Source organism: Leopardus geoffroyi, chromosome D2 (genome assembly GCF_018350155.1).
Source record: "Leopardus geoffroyi isolate Oge1 chromosome D2, O.geoffroyi_Oge1_pat1.0, whole genome shotgun sequence".
Taxonomy (NCBI): Eukaryota; Metazoa; Chordata; class Mammalia; order Carnivora; family Felidae; genus Leopardus; species Leopardus geoffroyi.
In genome coordinates, this window is record NC_059334.1 from 22,973,372 (window position 1) to 22,987,951 (window position 14,580).

The window sequence follows — 14,580 nt, forward strand, 5'->3', positions numbered from 1 at the left end:
ATGTTAGAAATGCAAATTATTGAGCCTCACCCCAGATCAGATCAGAAACCTGGGGCTGGGGTTCAGAAATCTATGATTCAACAGGCCCTCCAGGTGATTCTGATGTAAGCTAAAGTAAGAACCACTTTCTTCTTTTTTTTTTAATGTTTATTTATTTTTGACAGAGAGAGAGAGAGAGACAGAGCATGAGCAGGGGAGGGGTTAGAGAGAGAGTGAGACCCAGAATCTGAAGACCCAGAGCTGTCAGCACAGAGCCTGATGCAGGGCTCGAACTCACAGATGGTGAGATCATGACCTGAGCCGAAGTCGGACCCTCAGTAGACTGAGCTACCCAGGCACCCCAAGAACCACTTTCTTAAGATAAAGCCAGACTTCTCTGGGTGAAGACGGTGGTGGGCAGGAGAAAAGAGTGAGAGCAGGGCTTGCTTCCCATGTAGAGAATGACCATGGAAATTATTACAGTTAAGGATGTGTTTTCTTCACAGGTGTATTGGAGTGGAGAACTCTGACCTTCACAGTGATTTACCAGACAAAAGGAATTGACAAAGGATTAAATAGTATGGACAACAGTGTGGAAAGACTCAAGAGTATGGTTTTGGGTGACAGCAAGAACATTTTCAATCAGTATGCCAGGGAAACTTGGAGTATAAAGAAAAAGTCTTGCTTCCAAGTAGCCCAGAGATCTGAACATTTTTTTTAAGTTCTGTCTTTGAACAAAAGTGTAAGGAAAGAAAGATGGATTCCTGGCAGCAAAATCATTACAAGAAACAGTGACAATTTACTGGATGACACCAGCAGAAATTTCTTTCGCTGGAAAACAATTTGGGAGCCTCCATTTGGAAGCAGCTTTTGTTTGGTTCAGTTATAGCAGGGTGTGAAGGCCAGGGGATTCCTTTCTCCTCTTTAGGTCAGGTGTGAGATGTGAAGAGATAAAATGTAACACTTCTTATACCTGAAGGGACATGAATCCAGGGCAGTAGCTCTCAGCCAGGGGCACATTTCACACGGAGACTTTTTTTTAATGTTTATTTCTTTTGAGACAGAGAGAGAGCAAGTGGGGCAGAGAGAAGGAGAGAGAATCCTGAGCAGGGTCCATGCCATCAGTGCACAGCCCAACGCAGGGCTCAATCTCACGAACCATGAGATCGTGATCTGAGCCGAAAATCAAGAGTCAGACACTGAGCCACCCAGGCATCCCGACAATATGGAGACATTTTTAACAGTCACAGCATGAGGGATTGCTAGTGGCATCTAATGAGTAAAGGCAAGGGATGCTGCAGCCTACACAGCACAGGACAGCCCTCCACAGTTATTCTGCTCCAAAGTCAACAGGGCCAAGATCAGGAAACCCTGCTCCAGGGTGAGATACTCCAGGAGACCCCGTCCCAGTCACACACGCACTGGCTATCTGTCTTCCTAGTGAAAACCTCATGTTTGCAAGCAACAAAAGTTGTACCTTTGAGTATTTAGACCGAGTCAAACTGACTGAGAACAATTAGTAGTGGTTGAGAGAGCTGGGGGTAGTGACAGAGACAGAGGTAAAGACTGTCAGATGGACTCAAAGAAGAGAAAATCAAGTCAACAGGTCAGCGAGACAACCCCTGATCTCCATCTGGAAGTCACCTTCTCCTAGTCCTTTCCCTGTGTGTGGGCAAAGGCTGTCTTCACATCAGTAACTCTGGGCTTGCAAGGGGGTGGGAGCAGAGGATACATATAACTTTGGGATGGGAAATGTGCTATTTACCCACTCAGAACACCAAACACAAATTACACCCATCCTGAATCACCAGTACTGTTTCCTCATTTAACCAGTGAAAGTCAAACTTATTCATTATAAAAGGAGCCCTGTAATGCACTTCTCCATGTCCTTGTGTGTATTTTGCACTTAATGGGTGCCAAGAATGCACTGTGTATTAAACACAAAGAACCATCTACTTCCCGTCCAGAATCACCCAAGGCTACCAGATGCCCAATTAAGAGAAATTTGAATATAATTCCATAAAGGTACAGAAGACATAAAAATCTGATTTTACCCATCTCTGGCATCTTTCCTCCAAATTGCTCATACTTCAATATCTGACCCCACCTTTTTGGGTCCACTTAATTAGGTAGTGATGATGTAAAAATTTGCAGATAAAATAGAAGTTTGTTGGATTCTTTTGTCGATTTGCAGATAAAATGTAAGTTTATTGGATTACTTTGTTGGTTTTTTACTGCTCTTCTAATTAGAGTTTTGTAACATTTCTAAGTTTGTCTTACTTGTTTTTTAACCACTTAATTAAAATTGCCTGTGATTTAATTAACTTTTAATTAATCACCCCACTTCACAAAGTGGTCAAGATAAAGAAATTTGAGGTATGGTGTTCAATGAGTAAATTATAATTATAGCAGCTATAGGGTTGTTATTTTTTTTAATTGGGTGATTTGACTAGAAGACTAGATTTTATTGTCTTCCTCTGGGACATTTTTTCTTGGGTCCCCACCTGGCCACCTAGAAGAGCACTTGGTGGAAATTTTGCTTTGGCCTCTAGACCTCTGGAGACCATGAAGGATGAGACAACTTACTCCCTTTGTTTTTAAAGAAATTTTTAGAATTGGAAAGAAGATCACTTCTTGGCCCTTTGGCTAGGATCAAGTGTAGAATTGGAAAGAAGAAATGCCATGAAATATACTTGGTTATATATTTATTTGGTCTGATAAAATCAGAAGGGCTAAAATTCTCTCTGGATAAAAAATAGACATACTTTGAAGCTTGTTAATTTTTTTCCTGGTCACTGAGTAATAAGTAATAATGAGGAAATTACTCTGACTGCACAAGGCTACTAGGGTCAAGGAAAGGAATTCATGTACCTAAGCCAGCACAGAGGGGACTGGCCTGGTCACAATTAATGCAATTACTGTTAAGAATGTCAGAAAACAAAGATGTGATCTGAAATAAGACTTAATTTTCTACTAAATGGAACTATTCCTTTTTTCTCTGATGTTACACAATCATACAGGCTTGCATGTCTGCACATACACATACACTTCTCCTTACACATAATTTCTAAATCCCCATTCTCCTGACTACATTAATTGATCCATCCACATATAAATTATTAGGTTTCCTATCAGGGAAGTCTTTTCTCAAAATTGTAAAGGGGTTGCCTTGACATCAAGCTCCTAAAAGTATTGCTTGGCTTATGCTGCTTCTGTCCACAACTTATTGTTAGCTTCATTCTTACTTATCCTTTAAAACTCTGCTCAGTCACTGCCACCTCCTCTGGGAAGTCTTTCAGGATAGTCCACAGTTGAAGGGAGTGGTACTTCCTGTGGGCTCTCTGGCGACTTGTGTATCCCTCCATTTCCCTTGTAAAGGTGTGAATACTGGGGACACCAACTTCCTTGCCGTTTGCCCCAGCCTCTGAGCTCCTCACAACTGTCTTTTTTTAATCTTTGTACAGCCAGCGCCTAGGACAGATCCTACCACATGCTAGGTACCAATACACGTTTTATAAATTTTTCTTTTACAGGCTGAGTGATAGAATAAAAATTATTCCTCAGTCCTACAGTATAGGAATGTGTAACTATCAAAAACATGGAATTCACTGTAGCAACATCGAAGGGGACCAAACAACATGATTAGAAACTGCCACAACAGATAATATCCAGAGAGCTACTAACGTTAAACAACTACTCCAGCTTAAAATAAATCCTTTCATTCATCCAATAAACACTTGGTGTGTGTTAAAAGCCAGGTGCTGAGCTACTTTGCAGGGAACCAAAGATTAAAGAGGGTGTCAAGGGTGCCAAAACCGTACAGTTATAATGAAGTGAGATAAAATCCAATAAAGGCATGAGATGATTACACAGTGATGAGATCACAAGCTCCAGACACAGAGTGTTTTGGCTCTTGACTATCACTGCTGATGATTATCCATGTGGCCAGGTACTGACTCTAGAAAGCCTCGGGATCCTTACCTATAGAATGGAAATATAATAACTCCTCCCTCCAATCGTTGTTCTGATTGTTAACTAATCCTTCTAAAGCACTTACAATAACGCTTGGGGCGAGATGAAGGTGACTGCTTCTGCCGCTGCCACTACTTTGATAGTATAAAATACAGAAGGTCAATGAGGAGAAAGAGCGACCGTGAGAGGAGAGTTTTTTTTAAACTTTTATTTATTTAATACATAAAAAAAATCCTTATTACTTCGCCACATTAGAAAGCAAAGTTTAAAGTAAAATCTCCTGTATTCTCAAATGAATATTTTGGTACACGTTGTTCCACAATGTTTTATTTCCGCATATGGAGATCATAGTATGCATACCATTTTGTATCATGTTTCCCCACTCTTACTGTCAATAAATATGTATTTGCATCATAATCATTAACAGTTCCCTGTGTTCATTGTATAATCGTGTATTCTTATGTGCAGTTACTAGTCTATCTGGGTTAGTTTTCTTTGTTCTATTAGAAACAACACTATAATGAACGTTTTCCTCTCTGTCTCTCCTACCTCCCTCTCCCCAAGTAGTCTGATAATTAATTGTCTGATAATTTCTTTCTGTCTTATTTCTAGAAGGTAGCAAATATACAGCTACAATTAAATTTATTTTACTTTTTCAATAGATAAAACATTTGCATATTTCAAATATCAAAACAATATAAAAAATAATTAAGATATCTTGCTAACTCTCTGTATCCATTTATCTTGTTTCCTATTTTCTTCCATCACAGGAAACAATTTTAATTAGGTTATTATGTAAATTTTTAGTGTTATGCAAATATTAGCAAATACTCCATATATATTCTCATTTTTCCCATTTCTTACACAAAAGCTAGCTTGGTATACTCATGTTCTGCATTTTATTTTATTTTTTTCTATTTAGCAGACAATTGGAGACGATACCATTAAATTTTTTTCTTTCTTTTTCCTTTCCTCCAGCTGTTTTTTTTTTAAACTGTACCATGGATTACATTTTGGGGAGATATCATTGAAACAAGTTTATTATACGTTGGCTCCTTGCTCTAACCCCCAGGATAGGTTTGGATAAATTTGACCCTGTCCTCTGCACCCCACAATCCCCTCCGCATTGAGTAATGAAAGGATGGGGAGAGTAAACTGCCTGGATTGTTCCTAACCCATGGGACACGGTGAGTGTCTACCACTTCCTGCCTAGGTTCTTGATTTCTGGGGTTTCCCTCCAAACGGAAACATGTGATTAGGCTATGAAAGACACTTATAACCACACACTTTATGAGTTTACACTGACTCTGACCAAAAATTGTCAGGAAAACACAGGTGTATGGTACCAGAAAGCTCTCCCAAGTGCAGCATCAAGTTACTCTTGTATATACATAAACCATTTTCTTTGCCTCCATGACTTCATTCTTTATTTACAGCACAGACCTTTCTCAAAATCATCCCCCAACTTGCTTCCAAGAAATGGTAAGTAGCTCAAGATCCCTAATCACTGTTTATTTTATTTACGTGTTGGCTTTCTCATTATGGTACAATTACCATAAGATGATGATTCCATTGCCAGGTCAACAAGAACTCAATAATAGGTAATGAAACTTGAACTAATAGCTCTATTTCCTCTCCTTGCCTCCCACCCCCAAAACTGTACTCCTGGGCTCTCTCTCCCTCATGTTCTGAATGACCTTCACTTTCTCTTGAAATTACTGAATTTATTGCTTTCATTTCTACCAGCTAAACTTGAGGCCTTTCTTCTCTTCTTAACCAGTACCTTGGCTGGCCCATCTCACTCAACAAAGTATAGACAAAGCAGGTAGGTATTTCAGATAGAGAGAATGCAATATTAACGTGTTTTGAAGAATTGCAGTTTATTTGAACCTCCAGGACCACAGAGTGAAGCATGGGGGATGTCAGGAGATGTGATAGATCAGACAGACTAGAACTATATTGTGACAAAAGTGGAGTAGTATGCCAATAGGTTGAGGCTTTATTGTCACTGTGATGGAGGGCTCCTGAATAATTTTAAGGAAAGTCATCGCATGGCTGTGGAGCTTGAGGAGAGACTAGAGGACAGATAAAGAGCTAGGCAGTTATTGAAATGGTGGACTTAGCAATTGATGAGAGCCCAAACTAAGGAAGTAGCAGTGACAATGGAAATAAAGGAAAAAGTAGAAGGACATGTTGAATTAGGTGTGGCTGGGGAGGAAAACGGTCAATTAGGATCAACATTGAAACTTGTGGAGTGGGCAGAAGTGGAGAGACTGTGCATGGCTGAGGTTAAGGTGCCAGCAGGAACTCCAGGTGGGGCTTCTCCAGTGAGTAGTAAGCCTGGAGCTCAAAGGACAGATGCAGATTAGAAATGTGCATGTGGACATCACCATTCTATAGGTGGTAGCTGTCACCTCAGGGTTCAACAAGACCATGCAAGGAAAGAACATAAAGGGAGAAGAGAGTCCCCAGGATCAAATTGTGGGAACCATGATGGAGAGAAAGAAACAGCCAATAAAAGACAAGGGGAAACAGAAACCACTGGGTAAGAGGAAAACCACTTACCACAAGGAGGCTAGTGTCGGGAAGGGTGCATCTTGTAAGACAGTTTCAAAAGAAAAAGTTTTGCCAACAATATCAAATGCCTCATAGACATCACATAAAATTATGTAGATGTTTGGGAAGTAAGTACTTTTTGTCTGACTTTTCTGTGTGTATGAATAACAAACCAAATAATTTTTCTTTCTGTAGAATAACCTAATGAACTTAATTTTTTTTTCAAATTCCCTGTATAGCCTTTCTTTCTATCTGCAATCTCTGTTAACTACCTAATATGTATTTGTAATCAATATGTAAATACCACCCTTGTGCCACCTGCATCCAATTTATCACTATTTCACTATTAAATAATTATCTATTGGCCCCTCATGTCCCTGTCCTGTCACTGTGGATTCAGAGATAAATAGTCTCTGTCTCCAGGCTGACATAGTTTGTATTATTGTCATCCACTCTTGTCATCTTAAACCAAGGGGAAATGTGGGACCAAAGGGCAGTGCCCAGGGGCCGTGCAGGTGAAGAGCAGTGAAAACAGTGAGAACTGACCTGTCTGGAGCAATTGCTTCCCTAGTCCTCCCCATCGATACTCAATGACCCAGTCTCCCCACCAATACTCCCCAGGCTCAATGACCCAGTCTAGGACTACTTCCATGGAAAACAGATTCATCCTGCCTCTCATGGGGAGAGAAATATAATTGTGGCTTTCTGGTGCCTGGGCTATCCCCTCTGGGGCAGATCCCACTTCCCAGCACCTAGTCAGGAATGGACTTTGGCATTTCCCAGCATGTGAAGCAATACTTCCCAGAGAGTCAGAGCTCATAGGCTAAACTAACCAGATACCTACTTAGAATGAAAAATCACAAGTGATTACAGATTTCCTCAAAAGCATGTGCTACAACAACAGATAAAGAATGTAAAATATGTCTAAAACATACACTAAACAAATGGGTCACCGGGGGTGGCTCAGTCAGTTAAACATTCGACTTCAGCTCAGGTCATGATCTTGTGGTCTGTGAGTTCGAGCCCTTCATCGGGTTCTGTGCCTGCTTAGAGCCTGCATCGGATTCTGTGTCTCCCTCTCTCTCTGCCTTTCCCCTGCTCACTCTCTCTCTCTCTCTCAAAAATAAATAAACATTTAAAAGATTTTTTAAAAATAAATAATAAAATTTTAAAAAGGAAGAAAAATATTAACAGTATAAAAGAAAAACAAGGGCAAAAATTGTTATGGGAAATACAATAGATGAGATAAATAACATACTAGATGGGATAAACATTAAGAGGATTCAGCTGAGGAAATTAGCATATTGGAAGATCATATTGAGTCATTCTCAACAAAGGAAGAAGGAGAGAAAAAAGCAAAAGAAAACATAAAAATAAAGCCAGATGGTATGAAAACGTGTAATTGTGGGGCGCTTGGCTGGCTCAGTCGGTGGAGCATGTGACTCTTGATCTCAGGGTTGTGAGTTTGAGCCTCATGTTGGGTGTAGAAATAACTTTTTAAAAATTTTTAAAAAATAAAAATCTTTTGGGTGCCTGGGTGGCTCAGTCAGTTAAGAGTCAGTGACTCTTGATTTTGGCTCAGGCCATGATCTCACAGTTCGTGAGTTTGAGCCCTGTGTTGGCACTGACAGCAAGGAGCCTGCTTGGGATTCTCTCCCTCCCCCCTCTCCCTTCCCAACTTGCGTTCACTCACGCTGTCTTTCTCTCTCTGCCCTTCCCCCACTTGCTCTCTCTCTCTCTCTCTCTCTCAAAATAAATGAATAGGGGCACCTGGGTGTCTCAGTTGGTTAAGCGTCCAACTTGGGCTCAGGTCATGATCTCATGACTGGTGGGTTTGAGCTCCACATCAGGCTCTGTGCTGACAGCTCAGAGCCTGGAGCTTGCTTTGGATTCTGTGTCTCCCTCTTTCTCCGTCCCTCCCTTGCTCGCACTCTGTCCCTGTCTCTTAACAATAAATAAACATTAAAAAAAATTAAAAATAAATAAATTAACCTCAAGAAAACTTTAGAAAAAGAATATAATTGCTAATATCTGGGTAAAAAAGAGAAAAATAGAAATAGGGAGGAACAAATATTTGAAGAAATAATGGAGACAAAATATTGAAAGTAAAGAAGGATGAGAGACCTAGAATCAAAAGTCTCATAAAGCCCCAAAAGAAGAAGAAAAAAACTTCACCTGGATCTCTTTGAAATTTTAAAAGGCAAAGGCAAAACATATTCTAAATCTTGCAGAAAGAGTAAGTATGTATTTTTTTTAAAGGAAAAACATTAAGGATCTAGAATTTTTTAACAGCTGAAATATAGGGCTTGGTAAAAATATTCTCAGATACTTAAGGGTTTAGAATATTTGCAACACAAAGGCCATCCTGAAAACCATTTTCGATAAAGTACAAATAAAAGCAAACAAGTCTAAAAAGTATGCAAGATATGTAAAGATCTTCAAATACTTGGTAAAGTTTGTGTTTACCTTAAAATAACTGTATTAGTCTTCTCTTGCTACTGTAACAAATTAGCACAAATGTAGTGGCTTATAATAACACAAATTTATCACCTCATAGTTCTATCCATTAACAGTACAGCACAAGTCTCACTGGGATGAAATAAAGGTGTGAGCAAAGCTGTATTCCTTTCTGGAAGTTCCAGGGGAGAATCCATTTCCTTGTCTTTTCCAGCTTCTAGAAGGTGCTACTGCATTCCTTGGCTTGTAGACCATCTTCAAAGCCAGCAATCTTGCATCCCTCTAACCATCCTTCCAGACTGTCATATTTTCCTATGACTCTCAGACTCCTTCTTCCACTTTTCAGGACATTTGTTAAGGACAGTTTGACAGTTAGACTGACAGTTAGATTGAGCCAACCTGGATAATCCAGGATAATTTCCCAAATAACAAGGTCCTTTAAATTTAATCACATTTGCAAAGTCCCCATTACCATGTAAGAGCAAAGCACATTCACAGGTTTCAGGGATTAGTATGTGGACATCTTGGGAGGCCATTATTCTGCCCACCATAATATCCATAGAGAAAGCAGAATATCCATAAATACCCCAAATTGAATATTCTAGACATTAAAGGCATGCGACAGCATGCCAAAATGGCAAGCTATATAATGAGAGGATTAAAAGAAGCACAGAAAAGGGAGTACACTTTGAAATAATAAAATATGATTATAGAAAGAGATCATTTTAATAATTAATAATTATAATAAATATAAGTAAACAGAACTTGACAGTTACAAGAGATTGTCATATTGTATAAAAGCAAAACTGAAATCTAGACACCTTGTCTAATCAAATCTAACATGCCATTGAATCTAAAATGTACATTTTATTATGTAAATCTAAGTAAAAAAAAGAAATGCTATCAATTAAATTATGACAAAAGCTTTCTGATCTCTTAGATTTTATTTTATGTTAATTTAAAGAGCTCTTTTAGATTTATTTAGACATGTAATTTATCATACATAGCTAATATGTGCATATAAAAAGTAAAATAAAAGCAAAATAAATTGATTAAAGTGTTTCTAAAATTTCATCACAGTCACCCAAACCTCATGAATCACCTTTTCATTTATCGATATCCATTACAATATCATGGTTTGTGGCTCAAGAGCATTGGTGAGTCAGCACTGCCTAAAATAATTCAAAAAAGAACTGAAAGCCACTGGTTCTGGGCTCTTAGGACAGCTTTACAATTATGCAGAGCTAAGTCTATTTTGTTTACTCTTATTTTGTGAATATTGCCAAACATGTTTGATTCATACTTTCTCCGCTCCTTTTCCACAACCACACGGTTCTTAGGGGCTAAAAGAGAGTCCCACTGTGTTCTCTTGGGATTGGATTCTGAGTCACTGACATCCATTTTTCAAGTTTTGACACAGTACTTTTTTTTTTTTTTTTTTTTAAAGTAACCTCTAGGCCCAGCTTTGGGCTTGAACTCAGGACCCCAAGATCAAGAGTTGCATGCTCCACCAACTGAACCAGCCAGGCACCCCAATAAGGGTACTTTTGATTCTTGTGCATGTTCAGGCAATGACAACTATGGTGCAAATACCACCTAGATGACAGAAATTGTTAACACTACATTGATTGATTATGAGGTGAATCCTGATTTCAAAGCAGTTTACATGCCAGATTTCATATACATCTTAAACTCCATAAAACGATGCATATGTCTTTTACAAGAACATAGGGCTTATGACTACAGAATGTTTTAAAGTAAAAGAATGAAAAAAGACGCTAGAGACAAATAGTAACCAAATGCAGGCTGGTACTCTTATGTAGACCTACATTGTCCAATACGGTAGCCACCAGCTACATGTGGTTACTGAGCACTTCAAATTTGGTTAGTCTGAATTGAGATGTGCCATAAGTGTTTTTTACACACCAGATTTCAAAGATTTGCCACAAAAAAAATAAAGAATGTATGATATCTCACTGATAATTATTTCTACTATGTTTCATTGGTAACTTTGAAAACATGTTTATTTGTTTTGAGAGAGAATGTGCACACGTGCGCATGAGCAGGGGAAGGGCAGAGAGAGAGAGGGAGAGAGAGAATCCCAAGCAGGCCCTGCTTTGTCAGCACAGAGCCCAATGTGGGGCTCAATCTCATGAACTGTGAGATTATGACCTGAGCCAAAATCAAGAGTTGGTTCTTTGACTGAGCCACCCAGGCGTCCCTAATCGTTTATATTTTCAATACACTGGGTTAAATAAATGTATTTTTGAAATTGATTTCACCTGTTTCTTTTTACCTTTTTATATATTTTATTTTTTTTATCTTTGTTTTTTTTTTCTTTTTCTTTCTTTTCTTTTTACCTTTTCAGCGCGGCCACTAGAAAATTTGAAAGTGCATGTATTTCTCACATAAAATTTCCATCAGAAAATTCTGATAATAGACTTTAGGAGAAAAACATTGTTAGGAAATGGCATGGTTACTATATAATGATGAAAGTTTTAATTAACCAAGAAGATATAGTACAACCAAATATTTAAGTATATAATAAAATATCCTCAAATAAAATGAAGCAAAATTTGATAGAATTACAGGTAGATATTGATAAATCCAGCTGTTGTACCGAAGAAAGATTTCAACACATTTGTCTCAACTATTGATAGGTGTGGCTGTCAAAAATTCAACAGCGATTAAAAAGTCTGATAGAAACCATAATTAATGAGCCTGAATTAATGAATGTATATATAAATCCACATCTAAGATTAGAGAATACCCAGTTTCCTCTAATTCACATGGAATATTTACAGAATTGATCCTGTACCAGGCCAATAAAGCAAACATCAATAAATCTCAAAGATCGAATATCATTTAAAAAGAAGTTTTCTGTTTTGTTAGAAAATTTACTTTGAGGGGCGCCTGGGTGGTTCAGTCGGTTGAGCATCCGACTTCAGCTCAGGTCATGATCTCATGGTTCGTGAGTTCAAGCCCTGCGTTGGGCTCTGTGCTGACAGCTCAGAGCCTGGAGCCTGCTTCAGATTCTGCATCCCTCCCCCCCACTCTCCACCCCAACCCTGCTTGTGCTCTGTCTCTCTCTGTCTTTCAAAAATGAATAAACGTCAAAAAAAAATTACTTTGAAAATGATAAATGAAAAGTACTATATATTTAAAATTTTAAGAACATATTTAAATCTTTTTTTTAACATTTATTCATTTTTGAGAGAGAAATAGAGCATGAGTGGGGAAGGGGCAGAGAGAGGGAGACACAGAATCCGAAGCCGGCTCCAGGCTTTGAGCTGTCAGCATAGAGCCTGACTCAGGGGTCAAACTCATGGACTGCGAGGTAGTGACCTGAGCCGAAGTCGGATGCCCAACCAACTAAGCCACCCAGGTGCCCCAAGAACATAGTTTTAAATAACCCTGGGTTAAACAGAAAAATCACACAGGAAATTTAAAAATAAAACCTAGAACACTATAGGACCTTCTGCTTTGAAACTTGGAGTAAAAGTCACTGAATTTATTCTCCCACCTCAAACACCAAAAGAATAATAAGACAAATGAAATACATGAAACACCAGTTTTCAAAACACCGGCCATCAGGCAACGTAGGACAGTGATCCATGAGAGACTGGAATCAAATGGGATGAATTGAATGATTGCTCCAGTTTTCTGCCTTGAGTTTCTAGTCTGTGGTGAGGAGAGGGGAGACACAGGTAGAGCCTGGTGGACCCCCCAAACTGAAGATGCAAAGCTGAGGGTCCAGGGAATCAAACTAACATTCACAGGACAGAATCCTAGGGTGGGGAGAGATGCACAGAGAAGCCTGGAAATCTGCAAAGGGTCCCCCTGAAGGATTCAGGAGGGTTTTGACAGCGCATGCATGTGTGGAAACCGTTAAGAGGGCAGGACAAGAACCACTGTGATGGCTAACTTCATGTGTTAACTTGACTGCACGAGTGTGTAGCCAGTATTGGAACAAACATTATTCTAAAAGCAAAAGTCAACTATTGGGACCTCATCAAAATAAAAAGCTTCTGCACAGCAAAGTAAACAATCAGCAAAACTAAAAGGCAACTGACGGAATGGGAGAAGATATTTGCAAATGACACATCAGACAAAAGGTTAGTATCCAAAATCTATAAAGAACTCACCAAACTCCACACCCGAAAAACAAATAATCCAGTGAAGAAATGGGTGAAAGACATGAATAGACCCTTCTCCAAAGAAGACATCCAGACGGCCAACCGACACATGAAAAAATGCACAACATCACTCATCATCAGGGAAATACAAATCAAAACCAAAATGAGATACTACCTCATGCTTGTCAGAATGGCTAACATTAACAACTCAGGCAACAACAGATGCTGGCAAGGATGCAGAGAAAGAGGATCTCTTTTGAATTGTTGGTGGGAATGCACACTGGCGCAACCACTCTGGAAAACAGTATGGAGGTTCCTCAAAAAACTAAAGTTAGAACTACCATACGACCTGGCAATTGCACTACTAGGCATTTATCCAAGGGATACAGGTGTGTTGTTTCGAAGGGACACATGCATCCCCATGTTTATAGCAGCACTATCGACAATAGCCAAAGTATGGAAAGAGCCCAAATGTCCATCGATGGATGAATGGATAAAGAAGATTTGGTATGTATATACAATGGAGTGTTACTCGGCAATCAAAAAGAATGAAATCTTGCCATTTGCAACTACGTGGATGGAACTGCAGGGTATTATGCTAAGCAAAATTAGTCAGAGAAAAACAAATATCATATGACTTCATATGAGGACTTTAAGACACAGAACAGATGAACACAAGTGAAGGGAAGCAAAAAGAACATAAAAACAGGGAGGAGGACAAAACATAAGAGACTCTTAAATATGGAGAACAAACAGAGGGTTACTGGAAGGGTTGTGTGAGGGGGGAATGGGCTAAATGGGTAAGGGGCATTAAGGAATCTACCCCTGAAATCATTATTGCACTATATGGTAACTAACTTGGATGTAAATTAAAAAAAAAAATTTTTATTAAAAAAACAACAACATTGTTCTGGGTGTGTCTGTGAGGGTGTTTCTGGGTGAGATTAACATTTGAATAAGTAGACTAAATAAAGCAGATTGTCCTCCCCAATGTGATTGGACACCACATAATCAGTTGAAGACCTGAATGGAACAAAAGTTGGACCCTCCCCCAAGGGAAAATTCCTATTGTCTGACTTCCTTCAAGCTATTGGTCTTCTGGCTTTGGACTCAAACTGAAACACTGGCTCACCTTGGGTCTTGAGCTTGCCAGCTTTCAGACTAGAATTTACACCATTGGATCTCCTGGGCCTCCAGCTTGCTGACTACAGCTCTTGAGGCTACTCAGTGTCCATAATCACGTGAGCCAATTCCTTACATTAATAATATAGTTATGTAGTATAATGATGTAGTTAAATAATATAGTTATAATTCCTGACAATAATAATATATATAATGGTACATATACACATTCTATTGGTTCTAGTATCATTACATTATTACTCTATATTATATAATTGTATTATTATTGGGTCCAATAACACATACATACAGTCTATTGGTTCTGTCTCTCTGGAGAACTCTAACACAACCACCCAAA